The 15,218-nt window shown below is 49.7% G+C and overlaps 1 long non-coding RNA gene across 1 annotated transcript in view; it reads left to right on the plus strand.

Moving 5' to 3' along the window:
- The first annotated feature begins 7,839 nt into the window (after positions 1-7,839).
- LOC129205830 (uncharacterized) overlaps positions 7,840-15,218 on the plus strand; it is a 34,368-nt gene continuing 26,989 nt past the window's right edge. Inside the window, exons 1-2 of the long non-coding RNA XR_008576874.1 lie at positions 7,840-8,058; positions 14,097-14,323. This is a non-coding gene — a long non-coding RNA (uncharacterized LOC129205830). The remainder of the gene's footprint in view (positions 8,059-14,096; positions 14,324-15,218) is intronic.

Here is a 15,218-nt window from a genome sequence, read left to right on the forward strand (position 1 = left end):
CTTTAACGAACGCCGAATGCCTTTCGTCCCCTCGCTCGCATTTCGTCACAGCCATCCCCGGTCTCGGCTCAGCTGCGAGCCAGTCTGGAGGGAGCTCTTTGGGAAGCAGCCAGCTGGTCTGCCAGGAGATTGGATCCACTTGCATCAGCATGGGAGCAGGAATGCTCCCGGGGCTGGCGGGACCAGTCCTGACTGGTTTTCCCAAAGCTCCCACAGGAGCTCCTGCAAGGACATCCACTTACCTCACCAAAACCTGGGTGATCCAGGGATCCTGAAAGCAGAACAGCTGTTAGCTGGCAAAAGCAGGGAAGGGATTAACCCTTCCCTGGGCTCCAAGCCTGGTGACAGAGTGAAATGGTAAGTGAAACAGCACCAAAATGCTACCTAGCTGTACTGTCTCTCACCGTCAGTGCTATAGAACTATCACAGACGAACATCTACCAAAACAAGGATGGGCCAGGCCTTGTTTAGTGGAAGACGAAATCAATCGGTCTGTGCTGATGAACAGCTGATGATACAGATAACTTCATGGAAAGCACTCTGGCCTTTCAGAAAGGCCCATGTCTCGGACCGACTGCTTCGTGCGGCGTTATCAATGCTCGTGGCTTCACTCTGAACCTTTCCATCAGCGATGGTGCTTCATGGAGGAAACAGCTGTAGCTTTTGGTCTTTTATATTAATAGTGTTTCAGTATGAAGCTTTGCGGGAGCTTAAAGTGTTTTGTACACGTATTTGTACACGTGCACATCAAATCTAAGTGTCTACAGTTGCCTGGTACTGTGGAGGACTAGACGAGGCGGTCCCGTCAGGGGTCCAGTCCCCGGAGGTGCTTAATGGTGTATTGCACAAAGGACTGGCTCCTGGCGTGGAGGCATGGCCTGAGAACCTAAACTTTCACACACCTGTTTTGAGCAAGGGCATTTATGGCCCGCCTCTAGGGCCAGAAGGGATGAAGTTCAGCATATGAAGTAAATGTTCCCCTAATGACTTTTGAAAATAGCAAGACTTAGTTTATTTCCTCTCCTGATTTTTAGAGTCAGCGTTGTGATTTGGGAGGCCCGTCTGCCGACTGTAACGTGGCGTAAGCTGTCAGCCCGAGACCCTGAGCGAGAAGCTGTCTTCCACCTCAGTAGGTAAGTTTCCATCTCCTATCCAGGCAGCACGGGAGTGTGATATGGGCAGACATTCCAGCCCAGCTGATCTCAGGTGCTCTGGAGGAAGTAGGACAGGCAGCAGACAAACCCTCAGGCCTGTTTATGAAATGTGCCTGTGCAGAGCTCCCAAAGGGAGTGGAGGGAGGCTCACAGGGGGAGGAGGAAGCAGGGGCTGGGGGGAGGCAGTTTGCTACTAATGCCGTGACTTGTGCAAAAAAGCAGCCCGACAATTGCTTCTTCACCCCCCTACCTAGCTAATTACTATTGGAAAAGCCGTCTCCAATGCAAAGCATCTGGGATGACTTCGTAGCACAGAGAACATTGATTAAACAGATGGTATCACCCACGAGCGTGGCTAGGCCAGCGACCTTCTGCATGTCTTGGGGAGAAACAGGGTACGCCACAGAAGAGAGTGCTTTGCATTGGGTTGCTGTGCCCACACGCCTTCCGCCGTGATCTGGCGTGGTGTGTCTGTCTCCCAGGGGACGCTCACTCGCAGCCCACAGATACGTTGCCGTGGCTCACGTGGCTAATTGCAGCTCAGAGGCCTGGCCCATGTCATTGGGGCCACTGAGCACAATGCCAAGGCACTGGGCAGGAGGGAGCCGCTGGGGGTGGTTGTTTTTCTCTGCGCTGCCCTGCCAGGGAGGGTTCATCCTGCCTAGAGTATAGCCTCCTGGTACCTCTTGTTTCTCCGTGCTGTAGTCTCTGTCCTGTAGGCAGTGCAGCACCAGTGTGCGCGAACAGCTGTTCCCCCTGATACGTGTGCCCTTCTGAGCTGGGAGTTGCAGTGTGCTTTCCCCAGGAACCTCAGCCCTCTGCTTTCCCTTCCTTAGGCAGCTGAGATTGGTGGTGCTTTGCATCTTTAAGCATCCTTTTCTCGCCACCCTTTGTCAGATCTGTGAAATGTGCTACGCCTTCTCAGAGAATCAGCACGGCTAAGCGGGGAAGTCGTCCCCGGCACGGACAAAGACCTGACGGTTGCCGGATCTCCCGTGAGACTCGGCTCTGTGCGCGAGTTTCTAACTTTTGTGAGTCGCTTGTGACCGTTAAGGACCCCATTAGCGTATTAGCACGGCTCTGATGTCCTGGCCCACCCGCAGTGTGATGGTGATGCCTCTCCTGGACCTCTTTGGTGTCTCCTTCAGGCTTGCGCTCTCTAAGTTCTTCCCGCATTTTGTCCGAAGCGGTGTGCTCTTGGCTGTGGCTGTGAGGGGAAGGTTGGTTGGAGGTGCCTGCAAGATGCAGGCAGGTTTTGCAGTGTCTGGGGTGTTACCTCACCCGATGGAGCCTACCTTGAAGAGATTAAGCAACCAAGACCTCATCGGACTGGCAACAGTAGCCAGTCCGTGACTATGTGGCTATGTGACCTCCTTTCAAAGCTGTAGGAAACCAGCAACAGGGCATTGACCATTGCCTCATGCTTCCATCAGCCCCCGCTGCTCCTCGGATGCTAATGTAATTTATAACTTCCAGTGGATAAACTGAGATTGATCTGTCCTCTGCAAAGAATCTTAGACTGATCAACTCTTGTTCATTGAGCCTGAAAGTTTTTTCCAACAAAACCAGAAAATTCTAGGAGCACAAGAGTTAGTCTGGAGGTTTCGGCCCGTTCTGCGCAGCCTCCCGGAAAGGTTTCTTTCCTCCTCTGGCTCGGTGGGACGGAGACGAATTCTCCGTTAGTGAGGTGCCCTAAATACAAATCTGCTGCTTCTCCACCTCCCAGCTGATGAGGTGTAAGCTACAGCTTACAGAGGGGGCACGGAGCCAGGCTTGGCAAGCCAACCTCCCTTTTCATATTGGCTTCCTGATGCAATCTCACACCTGCTTCCCAGTGCTGGTCCAACCAAAGGGTGGCTGCCTGAGCTCGCTGCCGAGTCTATGCCGTATCAGTTACACCCATGCGCAGTTCCAGCTGTCAGAGTTGAGCCCCCTGAAGAGAGGGCCCGGTCGAAGGTCTCAGTCAAGTCAGGCCTTCCTCAGAGGTGTCTGCTGCAGGCCTGTAGGATTTTTGGCGAGCCACCGGAAAACAGGAGGTGAAGAGAATTTGCCGTGAGAAATGCCGTGCAGTCATTTATTCCCAGCCTACCGTTGTGGGTTTGTTTCTTTCTGTGCTACCAGGACAAGGTGTAGAGTCTCTATAACTGGTTCTCACCCATCCACTATTTCAGGATCTAGGTGTATCTACTTAGTAGCAAAAATTTATATAGGTTAATTCCCACACTCCCAATGAATGAATCATTAAGGGAACAAAGAAAGGTGCCTCCTTTAAAGTATCACTGCCACCTGCATTATGAACATACGCCCAGGTTTGCCTGTGCATATTTAACCCCTTATCAGAGCAAATAAATGACAGTCAGCTCTGGCACTGGCTGCACCTCTAACAGGGACCGCAGGAGGAAACACGTTCCTGCACTTGAAAGCAGTGTGCAAAACTCAAAAGAGCCCTGAAAAAGAAAGCAAAACTCCATATAGGACTCATTCAACTACGCAGCTAGACCTGGCCAGAGGTATGTCCCACCTCCCACACCCTTTGGTTTCCAGACATGTTGAGGAGGAGCGATACCCTGCAGAAATGCTTAGCATCTGGCAGCACTGAGCTGGAAAATCATACCTCCCACGAGGAAAGCCCAAAAGCCTCCTTGCTAGTAACTGATGAGCAGTTTGAGCGGAGCAGCTCACGGTCAAAGCCAAAGGATGCAGTAGCTTCCAGGGAGAGCAAATTGTTTCTTCCTGAATGCGAGTAAGAACAGCATCCCCTTCAGCTGAGAACTGCAGATTGGCCTGAATTGCGAGGGGGAGGAAGGGGGACGGCTCTATCTCCTGTGTGTTTTTCCCACTTGGTTGAGTTATCAGTATACAGTCTGCAAAGAGGTGCGCCCCAAGGATGTGAAAGGAGATAAGCCACTGAACTGTATTAGCACATGAAAGAAAAAACAGTGGGAGCTTCCAAAGGATGGCAAAGGTTCAAAACCTGCTCGCAGAAGCACATAGTTGTGGATGATTACTGCAGCACACTCCTCCAGCCGGAGGTGTGGCAACATAGCGTGAGATGAGAACGTAGCAGAAAGTGAGTAATGCCAGTGCCATTCTTAGTAAGGAATCCTATTTTTAGTACGGAGCGGCTTGGAATATAAATGGCTTTAAAATCAAAGAGCCAGTGAAAGGAGAACTCCAGTGAAAGGTGCTGACTGCAAAGATAAAAGTACAGCCTCCCTCTAAAGCTGACCCGAGACACTCAATGGCAGAAACCGAACAGTGTAGGCTCTTAGGCCCAGTGCTCTGTACTTGCGCTGTCCCGCTCCCCTTTCAGGCACCGTTAGAGGTACAATCCTGGACCTTTCTTGTGGTCCCTGCACTCTGCAAGCACCTAGTAAAGTGCTGCGCGGCCAGGGACTCCTCTTCATCCAGCCGGGGAGAGAGAGACGTGACCAGACATCAGGCAGCAGAAGGTGGGTTGGTGTCCTTGTGTTATATCTAGCTTGCCTCCAAAGGAAGGAGGGCCGAAATCCCATCTTTTGTTTCCATCAGTGAATTACAGATGGAGAGGAAGCACTGCAGTAAAATCTTCCAACGCGCCCAACGCTGGGTACTCCGAAGGCTTCGGTCGCCCGAAGCCTGCCGAGTCTCTGGCACTGACGGGAAGATAGTGCCTAACTCCTTTTACATACCAAGCTACTTAGAAAATTAAATCGTGGAGGAACGGTGGCCAGTGCTGCTGTCAACCGATTTGCAATGCTTGGATCATTGTAAGCAAGTGATTGTCCTTTGGGCATCAAGTGTGTTTCACAGGTTGACTAATTCTGACAGAGCGACAGGATGTTTGCCAACGCATGTTGTATTGTGTTATAACAGCTGCAGTCTTTGGAAGTCCCAGCTTACTCAAGGCAGGAAAGAGACTGAGAGGAGTGCTGCAGAGGTTTCTGCCTTTCTCTGGGAGAAGAGCTTTGCCTTGGAAAGGCTGTGACGTTCAGCGATGGCCAAAGGGGTCAGCTACCTGTATTGATCCTGCACCAGTCATGGCTGAGGCTGTTGAATTGTTATTACTGTGTAAATACTGTCTGTATGGAAAGGAATGTTGCTGAAGTGCAATGCCATGAGTCAGGGCTGTGCCAGAGATAGTCGGGTCAAACAGCCATTCCCGTCCCAAGCCATTCTCAGCACAGCTGTTAAAAGCCATCTCCAGCAAGCTCTGCTTCCCCCTGCTGCCCCTCCGTGCCTTGTGCTCCGGAGCCCTTCTTCCTGCCCCCTCCGTCGCCTCCCCAGCGCTGGAGCAGATGGTCCAAAGCCTGGGAGCCCATGTTTGCCTGAAACATTTCTTCAGAGCAGGAACAGAGATTTCAAAATACTCAGAGTCGCTGCTGGTTTGAGACCAACTCCCATGTTTGTAGCGTACCGTACAGGCACGGGGAGTAACGGCCTCTGGGGTACCTTGGGTCTCCGCGGCACAGCAGAAGCGAGACATCTCCGGATGCTCTGTGTAGGCGTACGTAGACGTTCTGCAACTGTGGCAGGATCCCAAGTTAACCAGAGCTTTGAGGTGGCTCTGCCTGGGCCTTCTCTGTATCACCACCTCTCCAAAGACGACCAACAAGGCTGTAAAACTCCAAAGCTGGTTAGATTTGAACATAAACTAGAATAATTAACTTCTTGAGTAGAATGAAAAGTACAAAGGGCGAGTTGAAAATAAGAGCTGTTATTGGCAATAACACCTCGCCCCTATGCGCAGACACCCTCTGTCCTTGCAGGGGCTTGCTTTCTGCCCACTCGGTGGCTCTGGATTGCAGTAAACTGCACTTCTGCCCCACAGGAGAAGCGAAACCTCTCTATCTTTGGGGTCTAGCTGTCAGGCCAGTCCTCTGGACAGTCTGCCTTTTTCAAGGAGCATAGCACCCAAATGAGACCCAAATAAATAAAACAGATAGTGTCTCTCACTGTGACTCAGAAATGGATAGTCTGGCTGGCGGTCTGTACATGTGTTGCAGACGTGGCTGTGATTTCTGGAGATCTAATGCCCTGACTCATCTGTAGGACATCTAGAAATCCTGGGCAAATAAATGTCCAGAGGCCTCACGTTCTACCTGGACACCATTTCCCAGCAGAAAAGGAGGAACAAACTAGGGAAATCCTGGTAATTTGTGGGACCTACCGTGTCCTGCATGCAGATCTGACCTGCCCACTGCTCTGACTGTCACCCTGACTCAGTTAACAGACACAGAAGTGACTTTGCCCTTCTGGGTCTGTATAGTCTTTTAGTGTAAATAGCAAAAGAAAAACGCTCTCTCCACTGTCATGGATCCGGGGCACCTGTGGGCATGGATTTTGCTTTAAGAGCGGCCTTTGGGATGTTGAAGGTAGAGGGATCTAAGAGGTGGTTGAGAACTGCTTTGGAAAGCCTGTGGTGGAGAGGGAACGGCTTGGGGGCTTCTTGTTTGGTTTTTCCTTTGCTGTACAATATTAGAGGTGCCGTTTGGGATTTCTCTCCTTTTCTAATTCGTGGCACATGGAGCAAAACCAGGAAGTTTGGTCTGATGTGGCACTTCTGGCTGGGCAGTGAGGAACCGTAGCCTGAGACCATGCGATCAGGAACTTGTTCTTCCATGCATAAGCTCTGCGTGGCTATCGCCATTGCTTTTTCTTTGACCTTAGACGGGGGAAGCTTCTCAGAGCGAGGGCTCTCTTTGGGAGTTTGCAAAATGGCAGCCATCACTGTCCACAAAGGGACGCTCTGCTCCGATCTTTGCTGGTCTTCCTTACCTGCCTGGCGCGAGCCCGGTACCGAGTACAGCCGATGTGACGGGCAGCGAGGACCCCGAGTGACCTCCCTGCTGTTAACACGTGCGGCTGCGGGAGATACTAAAGTTCACATGAGAAGGTTCAGGTATGCGAAATGATGGGTGTGATCCAAAGGCTTGTGTGTTTGTTTTAGAGGTCAAGAAACACAGGTTAGTACTTCAAGTGCTCTCCTTTGATGAACATATAATCTCACATGGGGAGACTCTGCAGGGGAAATTCTGCCCTGGGATCAGCAAGCAGGGCTGTTGGTGAAGTGCCTAGCTGCTAATCGCTGACCATGATTACAGGTAGGAGAGATTTCAGGGAGCCCAGTGCTTTGCTTTCTTCTGATCGGAATGGCAGATCCGTGAAATTAGTCCAGGAAGAAAGAAATGTTGCAGAAAGGTCTGATTTCACTCTTTTCAATCCAAAAATCTTTTATTTATTCTAAAAATGATCATTTAATTTTTTCAAAAAAATTTATTTTTTTCTTTTCTTGTAAAATGAAGAAATCACTTGAAGAAACAGAATGTTTTGTTCTGAGTAGAAGATGACATTTTGTTTGACCTGAAGTTTTGTCTTTGGCTGTGTTTTCATTTGGCTGAGAACGCAGGGGAACGTCCCCTGTGAGGTGAGAGTTCTTCTGACCGCTCAATGGGGACGGAACACAAAGTATGCATGTGCAGGTGCCTGCCCGCTCATTCACTCGGTGCTGCACGTGATTTGAAAATATCTTTGTTTACAGTAAGGTGACCTAGGTGTATTGGCTTTGTCCTTGCTGCTTATCCACCCGAACACGCCTCAAAGGAAAACGCAAGTGACTATAAATAGTTTGGGATCCTTTAAGTCAAAATACAGGTGCCGTGTAACCACATTGTTCGGTCCAAGTTTCACAGATGACAGAAGAAGTCCTTCTGCAATCTATGGTTAATTTTCAAAAGCCTGGAACACACTCTGCAGTCGCTAACTGTGGTGTTTTCCCTCAACAGGGCAGAGTTGGGCCCATGCTGAAGACTTTTGAAAACGCTGCTCTGCAATTGTGGATCTGGTCCCGTCGGCTCTTGCAAACTCAGTAATGTTTCACCGCCGTAAGAGACAGCAAAGTCTGACAGCTCTACTCCTCTCCAGCGTAAGTGCTTAACAGCTACCAGTTAGTACCTCAGTATACAGCATAATTGCTGCAAAGGCCAAAGCTTTGAATAGCAAGTATTGTCGAAGATTTACACAGTTCTTTTTCTCTGTTGGGGAGGCAGGAAAGCGCAGGTACGTAACTGCGCTCGTGTTGGAGCAGTTTGGGTTCACGTGGGCAGTTTGCAGTGTACGGAGTCCTGATGTTCATTTGTTCTTTGTTTCCCCCCTGATTGTGTCGGTGTGCAAATCCCTGGGGTTTTCTTAAGGCGTACTCCAGGAATGAGGCGAGTGAGAGGAGCAAGCCCTGCCGGGAGGACAGAAGTAGGATACAAATGGGCTCTTGGTTTCAGTAGGAGACACCGGAGAACTGCTGCGAGCCTGGGTGTGGAGGAAATATGTCAAGACTCTGAGCCAGGGCTGGATGGCACTGAAAAGCAGGGAAAGCAGGAATAGGGTTGGTAGGATCTTGGTGAAGCCACCTGACGAGTACATCTGAGGTGGAGCAATAACAAGCGCTGTAAGGCCAGCCCACAGAGAAGGCTTATGATAGTGGAGAGGTGGAGACTAAAGAGATGGGCAGAGTCAGGAACGATACCTCTGCGTGTCAGCACAAGGCCGCTCTGGTGCTGAGGACAGATGATTTCGGTCCCATAAGTTGTGCTTTTGTGCTGGCTTAAACTTGGAGAAACAGGAGGAGAACGGTGCTTTGTGCACCGGCAAGTTCCACTTGGAGATGCCAAAGCATTTAGTTTCTGCTGGACTAATCTGGACGTGGCAGTGTCGCCGCAGTGCTGCCTGACCTTGCCTTGCTCTCGGGGCGAGCCGTGCGGCCAGGCCGTGTTTCTTACAGTGCTGCAGCCAGACAGCCGCAACTGGTCTGAATGTCCTGCAAAAAGGAGATCGAAAGGCACTGCGACAGCCCAGCTGCAGGTTGAAAGAAGGCTTTGGTCCCGGTCAAGCGAACCATTTGATCTGGCTCAAACTAGCCTCCAAAACAAATATTCTGGGAATATTAGCATTCTGTGAGGCAATGAAGGAATTGCTCGGCTTCCTTTTTTCCCTCCCTGCCTTGTCGATTTACAGGAGAAGGTACTACTCAGGAGAAAGGAATGAGTAAAGTGCAAGACATTATCTCCTGATAGAAACGGCAGGGCCCATCCTATAGAAAGACTCACGCTTTTCCATCAAGGTGGTTGTGTGGTTCTTGGGAGAATTAAACCTGTTAATAGCGGTGGCTTGGGCTGGGCAAAGAACGAGCTCTGAAATCCCCAGCCCCTTTCTCCATGAATGGGAAGAACCTGAACTTTTTCAGAAATGGTGTTGTGAAGTGAGGGGCCAGTCAGCACGTGGGTGACGGAGCGGGCAGGCCATGTATTCTTGTTTTAGGGCAGGCACGTGCGCAGGAGGTGGGCTCGGCCTCGCTGGAACTTAGCCAAGGCCTGCACGGTACCCATCGCTTCTGAAGGCTAACTCTCAAGTTGCACACAACTCACCATACATTTTTTGCTGCGGTTTCACTTCCCCAGGCCCAGTAGATTCTGCACTGGCCAAGGACTCTGCATTTGTCCAGGTTTTGGCGTTTTCTTCCTCCTTCTGAATCTGAAATCTGTCTGCAGGGGGGAATTAAGCAGTAGTATATGTGTGTGTCAGTACACGCGCATGCACTCTCCCACACACCTACACAGTCGTGACTCACCTGACCCCAGTTGAGGAAGGGCCCCGTGTGCACCGTAACGACCTGGACACCTTCTTGCCCTGTAATGGTTCGGTTCCTCTGCAGAGATGCTCAGGCTTGCTTAGGACAGAGACAGCAGGGAGGTGCTGCCCCGCTAGGATGCCAGTCTTCCTGTGTGCTTGGGACTGGCTGGGCTCACCCCTCCAGAACAGCCCCCCCCCGCCCCGAATCCACGCAGAGCTGTTGCTGGCCAGAGCGAGCAAAGTCAGAAACAGGTCCCTTGGTTCCTTTGTCCCGGCTTTACTGAGATATTTCAGGCACGCATGATATAATGACAGTGTGCTGCAGCCCAGAGGTGTGGTGGAAAATCTGGTTAAGCATGCTGGCTGAGCTCCTCCGTGGATCCTCAGCCGAGACCTGCTGTAAGGCACAGCTCAGCACTGTTAGCACAGGAAAGACAAGAGCTGCTTCTCTCTCACTTCAGCCTGAAGAAACCGCATTTTTCCATTTTGATTTTTTCCATCGGTTCTCGCATCCTTACATAAGTGCTTGCGTGTGTGTTTGTATTTATAAGTATTAGGTGCTATCTGATATTTTTGTTATGATCATCTCTTGAAGCTCCATTTGGGACCGGGGCGTCTGTGGTACGAACCCACTTGTTTCCTTCAGATGCAGCTTTTGGAGGCGGGTTGTTCTCTCTCGGCTGCATGGCCTCTCCAGCGTGTGTTCACGGTCCTGCTTTGGGGTCTCTGGCAAATGGCAGCCCTGTGATACTGTGAAAGCTCAGAGGGTCTGTCTGCAGGGAAATTATTGTAGGGTCAGATGTCAGACCTGGGGTGTAACGTGGGCCGGAGGCTCAGAAATCAGAGAGACGATCAAAACGATGCTAGAAAGATACGATCTGCAGCTCTACCCTCAAAGGACTCTGCAGGCCAGCTGCCTTAACATCGGTGGTCAGGATAAACAAGGGTGTCTGGCTCCTTAAGGGAAAAAAAGGCACGGTGATTTTTGTTAACACCTACATCAGCCCAGCCCTGTTCAGGCTTCTGGAGACTGAACACGCCATCCTGAGTTGGAGCAAACTGAGGCGGCTGTCCTGTCCGCTTGGGCCTGTGTGGAGATGTGGCTTGGGGAGGATGCCTTGATAAGCAAGTCTGTCTCCCTCAAAAAATAATTGCGCTTTTCTTGTCTCCCAAATCAAGTCCAACAGTGGCTACTTATTTATTTAACATAAATTTCCAACAGACTATAGCATGAGAAGGATGCGGGGACGCGACTCAGACTACTCCATCTCGCTTACCCCAACCTGAAATACTTCAGTGCAAGTCAGTTCGATACTAAGCCAGATTTTCCCACAGCAGCACATTGCTTTATGAGCGTTTCTTGCCTCCTTGTTGTCCTCTCTGAACCAACCCCGTGACCGCATGGGGCACCCAAAATCACGTGTTCCCCTGCTGTACCTTGCAGAGGGGAGTCGGCGGTGCTCCGCGCGCAACGTTGCCGTCGGGTGTGTTACGGCCGATGGAGTTCAGAGCGGGGAATGAGGACCTGGTCTGTTACTCAACTCAAACAAAGTCCAGCAGGGAGATCCAGTGACGTGTTTTGCTCTGTTGATTGAAAGTTCAGAAGGGAAAAAAAATCTGTTTGCTTTTCCTGAACTAATCAGCTTGTTTTTTCCTTGGAAAAATGGAAACTTGTGAATCTGCAGAAACTGCATTTGCAATAGCACCTGCAACAAGTTCAAAGTTTTAAATGTATAACCGCTAAGAATTTTTAAGCAAAGGGTAATAAGGGAAACGGAGAGCAGCTGAACTTTACAGACCTCTCACCAGTCCACAGTCTGACCTAATGACACGAGTGTTTCCATTTGTAATGACTGTGAGTCCAGCGTGGTTTGGAATTTGATTTGGGCTCTCCCTGATGGTTCAGAAGCAGGGAGCCAGGCCGGCTGTGCCTGCCCGCTGTCCCGCTCCTTGCCCTCCGCTGGCTGGCAGGCGGGGGCTCGCCCGCAGAGGGCACGGTGGAGGCGCACGCCATCCCTGCAGACAGGGCTGTCTTGGCCCTGCAGCTGTGTGGGGAGATCAGAGGCACTCGGATAAAGATCACAGATGTAGCTGGCTTCATTAACTTTGTTAGGCTTCTTCCAAAGACTGCTGGGTCTCTTTGGGCTGCAGCATCATCTGGGAGTGAAGAATCCAAGCATCCTCTCTCCTGGGACTTGCGAGGAGTGCTTCTCGTTCGTGCTCGTGGTTTTCCGTGCACAAAACCCTTCTGGAGGAGAGGAAATGAGACTGCCAGGCCCAGTGGCTGGCATAGGGATTGCTACTCGGGGCAGCTGGTTTCCTTTCAGCTTCCTTGGCTGCTGCCTCAGTTTCCCCGTCTGTAAAATAAGATTAATAATCTTTGTCCTGTAAGCTCTTTCCTGGAAGAGGAAAAGGATGAGAGCGGAGAGAGATGTAGGTGCTAGAGCAACACAGCTGGTGTTCCTAATGCCTGTGGGCCATCAAGGCTGTTACCCACAGAGGCTGTACTGCGAAGCAGGAGCAGATTACCTCTGCTTCCAAGTGTTGGTTTCTGATCTGTAGCTGAATTTCTTACCCTTAGAGCTGTCCTTTTTGCCAACTTGCACTGGAAAGCACTTGCAGCACGTGGCAGGGGCTTAGAGCAGAGACTGTGCACAGCCCCAAGGTTTGCCTGTGCTCGTACCGGAGCAGAAGCTTCTGCTGACGTGAGCGGCCTTTGTGGCTAGAGTCAAGTAGACCAAAAACCCAGGGTCTTCATATGGAATACGTATGGAAGGGGACATCTTCCTTAGCTCAGGAGCGTGGAGCTAGGAATGTGCTTTTAAATCAGCCTCTTGGTAAGTGGACCATTCAGCAACTTCAGCTGTAGATACTTGATCCAGGACTCCAAAACTGTGGCAAAAATCTTAGAAATTTGCTTGTGTGATGATTACAGGAACGGACAGGCCGATGGCCATCTGCTCATACGCATTCTCTTCTTGAGGTGACGATTCTCTCGTTTGTGACAGCCAGCTCCGTAACGATGCATAAATGCGAGTGAGTAGATTCACGTTAAAAGGGAAGAGTATGAACACACAGGGTTTTTTAAAAACAAATCCTGTGAAACAAGCCCTCTCAGCAACCGCCAGTAGAAAAGGAACGCAAAAAGGTGGTTTCCCATTCAGGAGGTGGAATCATAGCTTAGGAGCAAACTTTTTCGGATATATTCGAGCTTTCGTGGGTGTGCCACGGCAGATCATTAAAATTGCTCCCTACCATCATACTTGCATTGCAGTGCTCATGATCTAGATGGTTCCTGCACGTGAGTTGGGCAAATTCTTTGGGAAAAAAATCTCATTTGGGGTGGGGTTTTTTCTTTTAGTTGGAGTTTCACTGAGGGAACAATTTCTGGGTGAGACTGCCGTGGGACTCCTTCTCACTTAGCTGTTCATACGATACCTAGGTATGAGACAAGGGGAGACCCGCTTGCTGCTTGTGCCGAGAGTTTCGCAGTGTTGCTCACAGATAGCCGGAGACAGGAACTCTTCTGTTGTTTAATTCTTAAACTTGTGTCCTTTTTCCTCTTTGTCCATAATCTCCTTTATTAGGCTAAACAGTGCAGGTATTATTAGATCCTGTATCACTAAGAGGAACAGTTATTAAAATCAATCATGGAATTATTATAACCCCAACAACATGAATTATACTTGTGCATGGAACACCAATGTAACATTTGCATACAAATGAATTTACGTTGTTTATATTCTGTTGCTATTTACTGTGAGCGATGATAATTGCTGGGCTGGGCAGAAGCCGTATGGGTCATTTTCAGCTTGGATTCTGGAGGAGGCGAGCCTGCACGATTGTGTGATCTGTCTCATCATTTGTCACTCTCCTCTTAATAACTTTGGAAGGCATTGACTAATTTCATCTACATTTGACACAGGGGTCGAGGTTTTTGTGGTGGGGAGATGAAGGGACGAAGGACAGAGGTACCCATTGAACTAGGACTCATTAATTCCACTGCTCGAAGAACAGCTTGTTTGGAATTAACCTTAGGAAATGCTCTTTCGCTGGGCCCAAACTTTCCTGCAATTATATGGTGATTGTGACAATGTTTTACTTAAGTCATGGGAATCATTCTCTTTTGGCTTGCTGGACAGGGGCACTTGCACTTCCCTTCCAAAACATGTTTTCGCTTAAATGTTTGTTAAGTTTTGAAAAGTCAAATCAGATCAAAATTCTTTAGAACAGTGCAGCCATAGATAAACACAATTTCGTCTGTAGAAACTGCTGATCCTAACAGGACTTGCATAGGCCCTGTCCCTCAAGATTAAATCAGATTTTCCTCTTTTTCAGTTTGGAAGATGCAGGCATCACAAAGCCTTAAAACCTGGTTCCTGAAATGGCTGTCACGACTGAGAAAGAGGGGACGGAGCGGTTGAGCTACGGGGTGGTGACGTCTGCCATCTGCCTTCCCAGCTGAGGAGACTGCGGGTAACCGTGCCTCTAGTAAGGTCCACGCCTGCGTAGAGCTGCTGTGACTCCTGCATGGACAGCCCAGCTGAACTGAGATGCCTTTGAACGTGAGTAGAACAGCCAGAATATGGCAGTTCATGCAGAATAAGAGACTGTTTTGCTCGGGTAAGGCTTGCCGATAGTTTGCAGCTCCTCCAAGGAGGTTCAGATCACGTTGCAGGCCAGTTTCTCGTCTCAAGACCGTGAAGTCGTTCGTGACCGTTACCATGACAGCAGGCGACCGGGGCTCTAGGCTTTCCCCCTTTCTGCAACACTACAGATTCCCAAATCAATGTGCAGCACAGTTACAGTCACAAAGTGGAAACGAAAGACAAGTAATGTGAAGTACTTGCTTTTGAATGCCAGCGTCACGTGTTTGGAGTAATTGCATTAAGTCTTTATGTGAAGCCAAATTACTCATTGTCATTGCACAAACATCAGGTCTGTATCTGCAGGGAACAAAGCAGAGATTTAACTTCCAACAGCAGGAGCAGTCCACTCTGGAAAGAGCGCTGCTCGCATAGTGACAAAAGGTCGCCGCATCCTCCCGTAAGAACAACAGGCTCATTTGTACTCACATGCTGCTTGTGCACAACCGCTCCTCTGCCCTTTCTTGAGGCCGGAGTGAAGTAAAGCTTTACTCGTGATCCGAGCGGGGATGAGGAGGGATCTAGGTGGTCGTTGCGTGCCAGCCTGTAACCTTTCATTTCTCTGGTAGGTCAGCGTAGTCTCTTTTTCCTCGCATTAGATGTGGAAAACGTCGTTCTGCTGTAGGATCCTTTCTTTCTCTCTGTCTGTGAGTAAGTCAGATAAATGAGATACGGTTTTGTCTGCGATAACTTTAGTGAAAAAGAATAACACCTGTAGCAGAAAAATACTTTTTTCAAGAAACCTTTTAAGCGTACACCTGACATAGGGCCGAATGACTTTGTTAGAAGACTCGTTATAGTTCCTCTGAATAGT

This window comes from Grus americana, chromosome 4, assembly GCF_028858705.1.
Source record: "Grus americana isolate bGruAme1 chromosome 4, bGruAme1.mat, whole genome shotgun sequence".
In the NCBI taxonomy this organism is placed as follows: domain Eukaryota; kingdom Metazoa; phylum Chordata; class Aves; order Gruiformes; family Gruidae; genus Grus; species Grus americana.